Genomic DNA, 14,831 nt, shown 5'->3' on the forward strand with positions numbered 1-14,831 from the left:
TAAAGTAAAGTTAGCAAAGTAATGAGTAAATCAAACAATTAAAGGAATAAAGCTTTGCGCCTCATAAACAATGTAGTGTGCTCGCAACTGTGTTTGTGGAGGGAGCGCTTAGGAACCAGGACCCGGAAGAATGGGTTGGGATACTTTTTTTGTACACTATAGACCTCACAGTTCTGTGGAAGACGTTAATTTAATATCATTTAGCACCAATAAAAGAAAGACTAAAGATAAAAATGAACATTCTTTTCTCCTTTTTGTAAAATAACTAAGAAATTAAAGTACTGCAAGCAACTGGAAAGGCGTCTAAACATGAAAACATCACAGTTCTGTGGAAGACGTTAATTATAATATAATTTAGCACTAATACAAGAAAGACTAAAGATGAAAAACGAACATTATTTTCTCATTTTTTGTAAAATAACGAAGGAATTCAAGTACTGCAAGCCACGAGAAGACGTCTGCAAACGAAACAGAGAAGAAAATAGGGGGCCGTTACAGAGCCATCATCATCTCCAAACTGCACTTGATACCGTCGATCTGTCGTTGTGTAATGTCGAGTTATCTAATGTTATTTTTCCCGTCTTGTCGACAAAAAGGACGAAGAACGATTTATAAATTGACGGCTCATAGAAGTCGACAATAACAAGGTTAGTCCATTTACACGGAATTAAAGAGACAGGTTTACGTTTATTTTTATTTATTAAGCACTTCGCCGGCGCTGTGGGTCAAGACTCGAGAACCTACTACCTACCCCTAGTAGGTACTAGCTATTCGTGACTGACTTAAGCCCGTCCTAATGTAGCTGTCATTCATCGTCGTAGGTTAGTAGCCAAAATGGCCCTGCCTTTTCCCAATTTTCTCTACTACATTTGATAATTTAGGCGTTTAACTACAAAAAAAAACGTCGGTGAGAATTGGGAGCGATGGGTCCCAGGCGATACCCAGTAGGAGGTTCGGTCCTATTAGGGGAGCCAGGTCATGACGGCATTCTAGGGGAGGGGGGATGTCCAAGGTCAGGTTAGTCAAAGTTAAGGGTAGATCTAAGTCTAGTTGCTCCGTGGTGGGGTATTTTCTAGCTAGGGTAAAATACCAAATGGCTGGCCTCTACTGTAGTGCAACCACCCTTTGGAAAAAGTACTTTAACACGTCTTGTAACCCAGGATAGACATTAGGTATCAAGAACCAGCGTCCATTAAAGTAAGTTTTTTTTTCTCTCCAGTCAAATTAAGGTCATACCTAGGTAATTTCCGATTTTCGGGAAGGTGGCCGCACTATGGTAGAGGTGGATGCCAGGTGGCCATTTGGTATTTTACTCTACCTAGGTAGTACGATTTTGGTTGCTCATTAATAATTTGCTGTTATTTTTTTTTTTGTGGGTCAACTTTAATTAACCTCAGAACTGATTGTTTTTTGTAGCTGGCCATCCTGGAATACTTTCGCGCATGTGCAGTGTTACAGTGCGACAATTGGTAAAAAGTGGAGTTAACTTCACCGGGGGTCTGGGTGCAGGAGCCCTATGGCTGAGTAACGCGGCCAAGTAGTTAGGTTAGGGTGCAGTCCAGTAAGATCTTTTGTGAAATGTGCCATCTTTTTTATGGTTCACTGCCCCCGAGGGGCAGGTACTAAACAAGCCTACAGGCTACATTCAGAGTACCAGAGAAGCTGTAGAAAATGCAAATTTGTTCCGACTAAGTACAAACCGTCGGTTGTCTAACAAAAGGATATCCGCGGGAACGCGCCGCCGCTACCGCATACAAAGAGTTCAAACTTGAATCGCTGTACCTGGGTCTGGGGTAACTGCGCGGGGTGAGCCCGGGCCAGCTTGGGTAGGTCATTTGTGATACCATTCTTTTCGCGGTAGCCGTCGTGTCAACACCTACTCCTTCCGCCTTGACCCGACTTGAGATAAACAACGCATGACCGCCGACTGTAGTCTTTCTTTATCGTGATATATCTTTTGACATCCTGTGCTTGAGTGCTTCCCCAGTGCCCTATTCCTATCCTTTTATTTATCCTTTAGTATTACCTAGCATCCTAACTTCCCTGTAAGTATGGAAGGCGGATCTATGGTGGGTTTTTCGGGGAGGATTTGTTTGTGTGTGTTTCCGATGGCATGCGTTGCGGTACATCTTTGCCTTCGCCAACCTCGGATCCTCATCTTTGGTGTATTGCTTGTAGGGGTTTTGAATGTTCCCCTGATGCATCGTGTTCAACCTGTGCGCAGTGGAATAATGATCAGTGGAGGCTCTATTATGAGGCGCATGAGAGTGTTTTCAGTGACGCTAATGTTGATGCCGATAAGCCTAGGCCTAGGCCGAACTAACTGTGGGGTCCTAAGGCCGTGTGTGAGGGGGATAGTGCCCAATTGGAGAACACTAGGCCTAGTAATCCTTCCTCCTTATTAACGGGGGACCTAGTTAGTGAGCCTAGTGTCCTTTCACCCAAGAAACTTAGGCTAAAGAAACCTTCGTCGTCGGGGGCTAGAAAGCAGGTAAGAGGAAAGAAGCTACCTTAGGGGCTGGGATCCATGTTCCTGCCTCGAAGCGTAACAAGAAGGGGTCTTCAACCGAGAGCTTGTTCCCGCCTAGCCTAAAGGCCGAACTATCTAGGTATGACCATAGCAGTACCGAGACACAGCCGGGTGCCAAGGTAACCCCCTGTTCCTCTCGGGCACAATCAGTCCAGCCCCAAGAGGGATCCGGTGACGGACCTGATGCCTCACCCTCCCATCCTGAGGACAGTGCTAAGGAGCCCGGAACGGGACACCCAACTCGCAGGAGCCGGAGGCCCCCTCCCCTCCAGAAGTTGCGGCAACCCGACGCAAGAAGCCAGCCAGCCACAACGCTCGGAGGAGGAGCATCAATGGAGACCTTTCGATGCCGCAAGGCCTAGGTCGCGCTGAGAGACCAGTGCCAGCGTTGATGCCCCGAAAAAGCTAGGCCTAGGCATGAGCCTAGTACCTCCGCACCACCTCCATCAGTTAGCCTAGGTACAGTGGGGGCCCAGGTCCTCACTCCCGCACTGGACATTGCGAACCTGGTCAAACAGGCGGTGGAGGACTACTTAAGCTCCAAAAAGGAGGTTTCCCAGCAAATGGAGAAGAAGAACACCAGTCTAGAGGAGTCTGCCCGTAGGATGGAAGAAGCCAGGAAGAAGTTCCTTTTGGAAAAGAAGTCAGGGGAACTGTTTCCAGATTTGGTGACAGTTCTGACTCTGATTCCGAGCCCGATTCATGCTCCGAGGGGGAGCCCGATTCTGACCCCGATTCGGACGGCAGGTCAGACTAGCTCACTGCGGAGCCCGAGCCCTTATCATTCAACCAGATTCTGTCGTTGATTAGAAGCGCCAATGGCCTAACAGAAACTGAGGAAACTGAACCAGGAGTTTCAGTCAGAGGTGCATAAGGTGCTCAACCTGAAGAATTCACAGCCCCCCTCGGTCAGCCTCCCCTGGAGCAACCATGGTTAGGCTAGCCATGGCTAGAGCGTCCCGAGAAGCCACGCACTTCACCAACTAGGGTATCTGAGAAACAGAGGTGGCTTCCTATCCCTGCTCAGGGGGCCAGCAGGTATTATAGGCCAACAGGTGACAAACTAAGGGAGTCTACATATTCCAGGGACCTTGCAGATCTCTTAGATGTCAGTCTGGACGCCCTTCAGAAAAAGCACCTCGTGCTCTCTCCCTCAGAAACCGAAGGACTCATTCGCGCTCTAGCTCTGGCCCTCGCTACGAATTCGTGGATGGAACGTCTACTGGCAGCACTTCCGCAGTTCTTACCCGAGCTCCAGCCTCAGCAGCAGCAGAACTTGTCTTCGTTCATGCAGTGTGGGATCAAGACACTCTCGCACCAAGCAGACAACTTAGCGGTCCTGTGGGCTAATATGGAGGTGAAAGGAGAGAGAATGCCTTCAAGGAGGCCAATCGCCAGTGGTGAGAGACCTCCTCCCGGACTTACGGAAAAACCCGCTGTTCCAGAAAGAACTTATTCCTGCGGAAGAAGTTTTCGCAAGGCAGCGGAGAAGAAGGAGCGATCTCTCCAATCTAGGGCTCTCTCCAATTCCGCAAACCAACCCCGGGCCATAGACCACGGCCAGCACCACAGATTAGCCAACAGGTAAGAGAAGCGCAGAGACCGGCTTTTCCCGTGCGTAGGCGAGAGGAGAAGAAACCTTATCTGTGTCGAAGGACAAGTTCCATAGGGAGAAGACTCGTCCCTTTCCATCAAAGGAGCGGAAGCAGAAGGGCAACAGAAGAGAGGAGGTCCCCGCCAAGAAATTCTAGGCCAGATCCTGCCCGTCAGCGGAAGGTAGGGGGTTGCTTGGCTGCCAATTGGCAAGTGTGGCAGCAAGCAGGAGCGGAAGATTGGACCCTGCAGGTTATCAAGTCAGGCTACCGTCTTCCCTTCCAGTCTACACCCACTCTATCCCCTACCCCCATCCAAGTCCCTACCTATCGACCGGACTCGGACCGCGGACGGGCCCTGGAGGAGGAAATATCCAAGCTACTTCAGAAAGGGGCGTTGGAAGAGGTTCAGGATCCAGGTCAGGGTTCTACTCCAGACTCTTCCTGGTAGAAAAGGCAACAGGGGGTTGGAGGCCGGTCATAGACCTTTCACCCCTCAACAAGTCCTTCTCTGACAAAGTTTCGGATGGAAACGGCAGACTCCGTTCGAGCTTGTGTCAGGGAGGGAGACTTCATGGCCTCAATAGATCTTCAAGATGCCTACTTCCAAGTCCCTGTTCACCCCTCCTCCAGAAAATTCCTCAGGATTGTCAGCAAGGGAAAGACTCTGCAGTTCACCTGCCTGTGCTTCGGCCTCGCCACAGCCCCACAGGTGTTCACCAGGGTCTTCAAGATAGTGGTCAGTTTGGGCACACGCAAGAGGCATCCGTCTCCGTCCGCCTACCTGGACGATTGGCTCATCTTAGCCGAGACGGCTGCGCAGTGTGCGGAGCACCTTCAGCTAGTTTTGTCATTCGTTCAGGAACTGGAGTGGTGGTGAATGTCGACAAGTCGGATTTCACTCCCAGGCAAAGGATGGTGTACCTCGGAATGACACTAGATTCATCCCTCATGAAGGCCTTCCCCTCTGGAGAACAGGGTCTCCGGCCATAGTATCTCAAGTGCGGAGAGCTTTGAGGGGCCCAGCCCTCCCACGGCAAAACTCTGCCAGTCCATCTTAGGACACATGGCCTCAATAGAGAGACTAGTGCCTCACAGCAGAAGGCGTTATGAGGCCGCTTCAGTGGCTGTTCAGAAAACAATGGTCTCCTCAGGAAGGGGACCCCAACAGCAAAATTCTTCTCTCCAAGAAGTAAGGAAGTCCCTGGAGTGTGGGGATGGTGCCTTCCCACACCAAGGGGGCATCTCTCTCAGTCCGAGAACCCCAGAGATTCTTCTCTTCACGGATGCATCAAAAGAAGGGTGGGGGGCCGCAGCCTGACGGAGGAGGAAGAAGTGAGCGGCCTGTGGTCGGAAGAAGAGAAAGCAGTCACATCAATGTCTTGGAATTGAAGGCAGTCTTCCTCTCCCTTCAGCACTTCCTGTCTCAACTCCAAGGGAAAACGGTGGGCCTAATGTCAGACAACTCCACGGTGGTGGCATATCTAAACAAACAGGGGGGCACAGTCTCACTGGATCTCTGTCGCCTGGCAGTACAAATCCAGGAGTTAGAGCAGAGGAAATGGACATCACCCTCAAGGCAAGATATATTCCAGGCAAGAAAAATGTTTGGGCGGACCCATCTGAGCAGGAGGGGACAGATAATCAACCACAGAGTGGTCCCTCCATCAAGAAGTAGCAGATGGCTGATAAAGAGGTGGGGCTCTCCGGTCGATAGACCTCTTTGCCACCGCATGGAACAGAAAACTGCCAGTGTTCTTCTCCCCACTCCCAGACCCGCAGGCAGCGGGGGAGGATGCCCTCCTGCAAGATTGGAAGAACCTGGACGCTTACGCCTTTCCGCCTTTCCCCCTCCTCCAGAAGATCCTTCAGAAGATTCGCTACTCGCAGAACCTGCGAGTAACCTTAGTAGCTCCTTGGTGGCCGGAAGCCCCCTGGTTCCCAGAAGTGCTGGATCTTCAGTTAGAGGACCCGTGTAAGCCTACCAGACAGAATAGATCTCCTCGCCCAACCCAACAACGGATTGCCTACACCCAAATCCGTCGGCCCTCGCTTACACGGGTTCAGACTGTCATCAAAACTCCTCCGCGATAGAGGTTTTCCAGGCAGTTAGCTGAGGCCATGGCCAATCCTGTGAAACCTTCCTCAGGCAGATTGTACCAGGGAAAGTGGCGACGGTTTCAAGATTGGTGTCAAGATAAAGGCATTTTTTGTTGCCCCAGACGAGGGCCACCATCCCTCAACTAGCGAGTTTTTTTTTTTTCTTTTTTTTTCCACCACCTCAGGAAGGATAACGACTATCCATATCGGCAGTGGAGGGTTATAGAGCGGCTTTAAATCAAGTATTCGCGTTGAAAGGCATGGACCTCGCTGCATCTCCAGAAATTTTGTTGCTCTTCAAGCACTTTAGGAAGACCTGTCCCCCCGAGAGAGCTACGGACTCCCCACTGGGATGTAGCCTTAGTCCTGGAATCCTTGAGAGGTCCTCCCTATGAGCCCTTACATTCAGCTTCCTTGAAGAACCTCACCTTGAAGACCCTTTTCCTCTTAGCCCTGGCATCTTCGAAGAGGGTCAGCGAACTACAGCGCTGTCCTACGAAGTGTCACACACCAGGCGTTGGAGGGAGATGGGGTTCTCGTTTGTCCCTGGCTTTGTAGCCAAGACTCAAGACCCACACAAGCCAGAGGAGATGTTTGTCCTCTTTTTACCCATTCCTTCCTTGGGGGATTTTACCGGCTTTGACAAAGAGGAACTGATTCTATGCCCGGTCAGAGCCATGAAAGCCTACCTCAAGAGGACGAGACAGTTCAGACCGGCTATCAAACGGCTGTTCGTGGCCATGGGCAAGCATCCGAAAGAGGTGGCTAAGAATACCATCTCCTTCTGGATCAGACAGGTTATAAGAAGGGCCTACGAAAACAAGGAAGTACCAATACCAAAGGTGAGGGCTCATGAAGTTAGGGGCATAGGCTCCTCTATGCTCTTCAGGAAGAACCTCTCAGTTGGGTCAGGTATTGAGAGCAGGCACCTGGAAGAGTCAAACCACCTTCACTCCTTCTACCTACGAGAAGTTACGTTCAAATCTCTAGAAGTGTTCTCTCTGGGCCCCATTGTCGCAGCCCAAGAGATCCTCTAGGCGTTGGTCACCCGCACTGCGTACCTCAATTTGGAAATACACACACTCACACTCCCAGCAATTCCGCTAAGTCTGGCCGAATGTAAGGGGTATGAGTGAGTTTTCCTGGTAATATCCTACGTATGACTGTACTGTCCATGACACGACTTGGCCACTACTGACTTACCTGGAGAGTAGAATGATGGCTAAGAATCCTTCAGGAACAGCTCTCTGAGTGAGTATTAGTACCATAGGTTAGGACAACAGCCGGAGCCCCTTGGGTTCTCCCCTATTGAATCCTTACCGTGTAAAGTGTCATGAGGAGTAGGGGGTCTGGGTTAACATCAGGTCATGTGAAGTTATTGGCGGCTCTTCAAAGGGTACATTCAGGTCACTCACCTTCCCATCCTCAGTTCGAGTCTCCTTTTGTTAGACAACCGACGGTTTGTACTTAGTCGGAACAAAAGTAATTTTGTCGAAAAATTATTTTTTCCTATATACAAACCTAGGTTGTCTAACAGATTAATGGCCCTCCTCATCCACCCCTCATTGAGTTATGGCCCCATTTTGAAGAGTGTCTGTTTAGACGAAGTATGTTCTAACGGCTTGCAAAGAATGGTATCACAATGACCTACCCAAGCTGGCCCGGGCTCACCCCGCGCAGTTACCCCAGACCCAGGTACAGCGATTCAAGTTTGAACTCTTTGTATGCGGTAGCGGCGGCGCGTTCCCGCGGATATCCTTTTGTTAGACAACCTAGGTTTGTATATAGGAAAAAATAATTTTTCGACAAAATTACTTGTTTCATGTGTTGCAGCTAAAAATCCCAGACAAAACTCAAAAAGTAGGAAATTGCTGTTATAATAATACAAAAGCAACTCGACCTAGGAGTAGCATGATACCTGATTAAGGTGTTGCTCTCATGAAGTTAGGAAGGTCAAAGGTAGCTCATTACAAATGGGAACACGGACTTTTGTCTTTGGAAGGTTTGGTGTAAGCTAGAGATTGGTGGCATTTAGCTCAAGCCTTTCATCCTAATGTTCTGGTTGATAAAGTTATAGGCTAAATTTACATTATGTGTGTAAATGCTTTTCTTAACTCCAACACTATTTGATGGTTTTGCATATGAGCACTTTTGTTTGGATTGACAAAATTCTGTGAATAGATAATAGCTTAGTGGTCACACTCCTCAGTAACCAGCTCAGTAGCCTAAAGTAGTTTTTTTGAAGACACTTTTGTGTTACCAAACTACCACATCATGGGCAAAAGATACCCTTTATTTTAGTACTTCAACCTTTGAAACCTTGTGTAATTTTTCTAATTCACTGAGTTTGTCCAGAGAATGTTATGGTTGATGCATAAATGGCTTTTAAAGAAAAAAGTTGAAAAGGAGAAGATTTCCTTAGCCTCTACACATGCCTCTTCCACACAAATCCTTAAAGTGCAATTAAAAAACCACATTCAGTTATTAACAGGATGAAACAATGTTATTGATTGATGATATAAATGAAATTGTTACATCTCACAAGGAGTGTGATCACCCTTGACAAGTGGAAAAATATTTACCTAATAAAGACAGTGGAAATGTACCACCATAAAGTAGTATACACAAAGTAAGGATAAATTCTGAATGGAAGAGACATCACTCTGTGCTCTCTCTAAAGATCAGTAGTGGTAGACTATTTACTCCTCTGCATCTTTAAGCACACTGATGATGATCATTTATAACTCCTGAGGCTTGTTTCATAAGAACATAACGTATGCATGCTTCTTATGAATCTACTTTTCATTTTGTATACGAACAGAATATTCTCATAATAGACACTTCTCTTGATTTTCATCAAAGAATCTAGGTGAGCTCTTCCACAATACTTGACACACTTCTGGATGTGACAGATTAGTCGAAATTTAGTTACATATTACTATCCTAAAGGTATCTATTTGAATCAAGTGAACTGTAAAGGTACAGTCATCAACTTCCATTGGTAGTAACAACTTGTCATGAATGTAGTTGGTGTTTGGGATACATACAAGCAAGATTCACAAGTGTATGATTTCCTGAAAACGTAACTTAACTGCAAAACAATTAATTTAGGCCCTCATCCAGTCCCATTTGTGAGGAATTCCTAAAAAATTCACCTCTCCAGTCATCAGGTGGTAAGTGGAAAAAAAAAACTGTTCAGGTGGAAGAGGAGTGTGGATACACTGAGGATATATTTTAAATTCAGTTGATCAGAAAGCTTTGGTACCTAATACCTTGCAGGTTTTTCAAAGTAGACTCAGGAGAAGATTGTAGAGGTGAGTGTTTATGCAACATGAACAATATTTTGCAACTTGTTTATAGCCTTTGTTGTCTCTATTATTTTGCAACTTGTTAATAGCCTTTGTTGTCTCCTGTCATAACTGGATAGAGGAAGGATTTTTAATTGTAAATATGTAATGATCTAGTTTATCACTTTTAATTGCAAGTATATATAATTTATCAGTGAAATTTTTTTTCATATATAGGACCATGACCCACAAGAATAACTGGTATGTTCTTGTTAGTTTTAGACTGGAATGCACTGCGTGAAAGCTGTGTAGCCTTTTATTTTTTTGTAAATAGACAGGTATTTTCAGGATTATAGTAGGTTATGATGTTGGGGTTGACTTGTATTTAATATGTATATATAAACATTGAGAGCCTAACTTTCCTGAGTTGATGGTAACAAAATATGAGGATTTGAAGCAGTGATAGACTTTCAGATTTAAATCATATAGTTATTGAAATTCTTTGTTTCAGTGAAATATGAACAACAACAGCGAGCTTATCAACCAGTACAAAGAAAGGGTGTTTTCCTGCTTTCGGTGGATATATGGAATGCATGTCTCGCACTTTATTGACTGGGCTGTCAGGTTTTAGTTTAGGTAAGACTCTATGCCTTCACAGATGCATACGTTTTTTTTAGTTTGTGCTATTACAATTTACCAAGTCAAGTCGTAAAGTTATAAAGTACTCTGTAATATCTGAAAGTATTTTGAATTTTTCACTAGAACCAACATATAAACTTGATGATATCAGTACTGTTTTTAAATTATATGTTCATTTTATGCTTTACTGAGTCAGATAATGATCCCCACAAAAACAAGCAAACCCGTTTACTTGTGCTGCTCTGGAGGTTGACGTAGCTATGTCTAAGACAACCTAGTTCCTCAAGTTATTGGAAATATAGTTTTTGTTGACTGTTATTTTGGTGATCATTAAGTCTTATGTGTCCTGAACGGGGACTGTTTTTTGGACCTTTAAGAAGTTGTTGCAACTCTTGCTGTGAAATGCTTTTGATAAAGATGAAGTTGAGTGACTAGAACCATGTTTGAAATTGTAAACAGATCAGTTAGCCTTGTACTGCTCTGTACTCTCACTCCATGTATTACTGCATATTGGCATCACTATACTTAGTCTTTTTTCCCTTGTTATCTTGACTCGAAGCTTCATTTTCAATACACAATAAATCTGTCTTCTGTTTTTGCCAGAAAAACTTGGAATTATATTTGTAAAACTTCCTCAAAGATCAAAGTATTGTTGCTGCTGCTTCACATTTTCAACTCACCCATGCTTAGAATATTGTTTCCATGGGGATGAATGTAGCCTCCTAAGATCTATATCTACCGGACAGAATCACTTGCACTTATGGTCTCCTTTTTACTCACTTTGGTAAGGAGGTACCTTGTTTGGCTATCTTTCAGTAAAGTAGTCCATTAATGCCATTAGTGGCAGTACTTTAAGAGTAGGTGTGTGTGCTACTCAATTTGCAGACTAGTGACCATTTTCTTTAGATGTGGAACCACATCACACTGCCAAAGGACGAGGTGTTTTTTATTCCTTCTGCTGACAAACTTTGAAATCTTGACAGTAATATGTATGTCAGTGCTCATGAACCATTGCCTCAAATTTTTCTATGTCTCCACTTATATATGTCAGAAGAATATTAACCATTTTATTAATTTTTTTTTTTTTTATTAGAATAGTAAGGTATATCCTTGTTCCTTTTGTTATTAGAACAAGGTTAAGGTATTTTTCTGCATGTTTCTCTGAAATCTGTTTCTTTAGAAGCCTATTTTTCTCCTTTGTTAACAACCTTTGTGGCTTGCTTTATGTCATTGTTTGATATGATTGACTAACAGGGATGAAAAATTCAAGTTACCATTGTGATTTGTCTTGCAAAATATGTTGATATTTTCTTCATAACCACTTTTAGCTGCTTAATTATTGTTGTTAGGTACTTTAAACAGACTACTTAATAATAAGAACAATAATTTATTATAATGATATTAATGAACTTTGTTAAAATGGCCATTTGGATGTCATTGAGTTTTTATAACTACCAAAACATTACGGAATAACTGCACTCTGGGCAAAATACAATTTACCTGCTGCCACCAAGAAACTCTGAGAGATTGAGAAGCTGCATTATAAACTTCGTTAAAAAGCCATTTCTTTTTAACGAAGTTTATTTGATCGGAGGGTTTTTCTTCTGGAATAATAATAATAATAATTGCATCTTCCGAAAATTGCTCTGTAGATTCTTCATAGTTCAACATGAGAAATTACATTGCCTTGCATTGAATTTGGAATGCATATCAGTCAATGAACTGTGATAAAATTCAGGAATTATTCAGTTTCTTTATGGGGTTGAGAGTCAGCTTTAATTTATCTTATTACTGTCCATTCAGTCGTTATTTCACTTCTAGCACCTAGATTTTAACTCGTGCTTTTCTTTTTTATTTGGGACTGAGATATATGATTTGCCCAGATGATCATTGCTACAGCACAATGGTGAGAAGTGTTTGTAAACCATAAGCCATGGACTATTATACGTCTTGAGCAGACTTGCTTACAAAGTAAACTAGTCAAAGTGACATTAAAGTAAGTTTGTAACTATGAAACAAAGTAATTTCAAGGGAAAAATCCATGTTATAGTTTTTTCACCTATTAAGTTTAGAATTTATGTTTGTACAATGTTTGTGATTATTCATGTGTACAATGTTTGTGGTTATTCATTGATTATTCATGTTTATGTATTTTTGTGATCCACTAAACATTGCTTTACTATAGCTTACTGTGTTTAGACACGGTACAAACATTTAAGCATTTGGCAAGATATGGTACCTGAGCGAAGTAGGACATTCCAAATCTCTCATCCAACCCCCAACTTAAGTATAAAGCTTTGGTCTTGCATACTGTGCCGTTATTTTTATGATTACTATGTTACCATCTCTTTTTCTTAAAACCTTATACCATATATTTCGGCGTATAAGTCGACCCTTTAGCCCAAAAAAACAAAAAAATCATGCCAAATTAGGGGTCAACTTATCTAACGGTAACAAAAAGTGAATCTTTATTATTTTGGCATATCGGTACAGGAATCCAGGCTTTACAGTTGGCTAATAACAATGACAGCCTTGTTGAGGTAAACTATGTATGGTAAATACCAGTATTAAAAAACATTTCACACTGTATACGACAATAATAATACATTAGAACATCCATTACCTTAAATAAAATGAAAAAATCAAACTAACTTGAAGGAACTCCAATCGCACAGCAAGAGTAAACATTGCGTAGCCATTTGTAGTACAGTAATTGAGAACGAGAAGGATGCATTCACTTTGACAGTTTTGTATTTACCGGGGTATTGTTCAAAAATATATGGTATGAAGTCTATTTATCACTTTAAATAAAGAAAAAAATTTGTATTCAATAGTAAATACGTATTTAAAATCCTTCAAAATGACTTGAGTCATCGTCACTTGAATTAAACAAGTCATCAAACAAATTATCATTCACGGTTTCATCATAAGGATTCCAGTTTGAATCTGGTGAATCAACTGCAGGTTCGTTTTCCCTCAAATGAGCCTGTTTATGCCATAGAAGAGCCAATGGTCAAGTAATATTCCAACATAATAATAGAATACCGGCACATCGTTTTAACAACCCAATCAAAACATTAACTTGAGTGGCAGTTTGTACATACATAAATACGTAGGCTGTTATGCTATGCAGCGTTAGTTAGCGCTTTGTTTGTTTACATTACACTCGAGTAACGTATCTTTCGTTTCGTCATTTCTAATCATATTTGCTGGTATTCATCTTTTATATATTACACAGATTTGTTAATATACCGAGTATATTACCTGTATTTCTTATGGTGAGTAGAGCAACATATGTACCGTAATAACATTCAGGTTATTTTATATGATACGTTTTACCCTGCTGCTTATTTTGAACGTACGGTTGGCTCACATTTTATAGGTCGACTAATATAACCTGACATTAGTTTAAAACCATAAAAATTTACTCAGAATTGGGGGGTCGACTTATCTTCCGGTCGACTTGTACGCCGAAATATACGGTAAATGTTTTGATTAAATTAAAGTATTTGATAATGGCCTTAATTCAAAGGAGTTTGTTTCCCCTCCCTGCCTCATTTGTGTTATTGTATATGCAGTAATTCCTTTTTTCCTTATTTTTGGTATTCTGCAAGGACGTGGTCATATTTCAGCAACAAAAATGACAAAAACTGTGCCTATCTTCATATAAATAACATTTCCTTTGTTCGCTTACTCTTAATCTCTCCTTGTTGTTGTCCATTATATTTCTTTTAATTTAATTTTTTTTGTTGGCAATATTTATGGTCTACAGGACCTATCTCTGTCTGTAAGTTTTTTATTATTTATTTTTTGCAATTTAACATATATAGACTGTGCCACTGCAGCTGGCAATACTTATGGTCTACAGGACCTATCTCCTCTATTAGTTTTCCGTACTACTACTCCTAGAGAGACATGATTTCTTCACTCAATCCTTCTTCCTTTATTCACTATATGTCTCACTTCTGGTGTTGCCTCCACCTTGCTGCTCCACAGCCATATAGTATTTTGCAATGTCCTGCCTTTTTTTCCTTGCGTCATTTCATGTCCTGATTATAGTAGTTTTACTTTTATCTTACACACTTGGTAACAACATTGTCTCTATCAGGTCTCTCCATTATCTCAAGTAGTTGGAGCAGAAGCTGTTCCTTGTTGATTTATTTCTCTCTCCATCCCAATCGCTGTCTTTTCCAGAGCTCACTTATTACATCTGAACAAACACTGGCTTTCACTTACCCTCCTTCAAACTGCATTGTTGCCCAAAACCCCATACTGAGTAGGAAGCTACTCAACATGAGGGCACAGATTCTATAAAAAATTTGAGAATGAAGCTTCAAATAGGAAAGAGAAAACAGAGTTGTGGCAGTATGACCTCATTTGAGCAGTGTCTTTCACTTCTTAGGGGTAAAAGATGTTAGTATTGTAGTGGTTGTTAGTTGCTAAGTTAGTATGCTAAAAGTTTATTATTTTCTATATCTATTTTTACAGCATTTGGTGGAACTTACATAACCCAGCATTTGTTAATGAAGTACCTTCCATATGGTCGAAAACATCACATTATATGTTCAAGTTTAGTAGCTTGTGCTGTTGCTTACAAAGTGACATCTTTGAGAGCTAAGTCTTGCCAAGAAGGTTGGATGGCAGCAGAGGATAAACACACCTATCTCAATCCAATCTCAGAGC

At 42.7% G+C, this 14,831-nt stretch overlaps 1 long non-coding RNA gene across 1 annotated transcript; it reads left to right on the forward strand.

The window, feature by feature from the left end:
• The first annotated feature begins 505 nt into the window (after window positions 1-505).
• Window positions 506-14,773, forward strand: LOC135223871 (uncharacterized). Its single transcript, XR_010316605.1, has 3 exons — window positions 506-647; window positions 10,021-10,145; window positions 14,637-14,773. It is a non-coding gene; the product is annotated as an uncharacterized LOC135223871 (long non-coding RNA).
• The last annotated feature ends 58 nt before the right edge of the window (window positions 14,774-14,831 follow it).

This window comes from Macrobrachium nipponense, chromosome 10 (assembly GCF_015104395.2).
Source record: "Macrobrachium nipponense isolate FS-2020 chromosome 10, ASM1510439v2, whole genome shotgun sequence".
Taxonomy (NCBI): Eukaryota; Metazoa; Arthropoda; class Malacostraca; order Decapoda; family Palaemonidae; genus Macrobrachium; species Macrobrachium nipponense.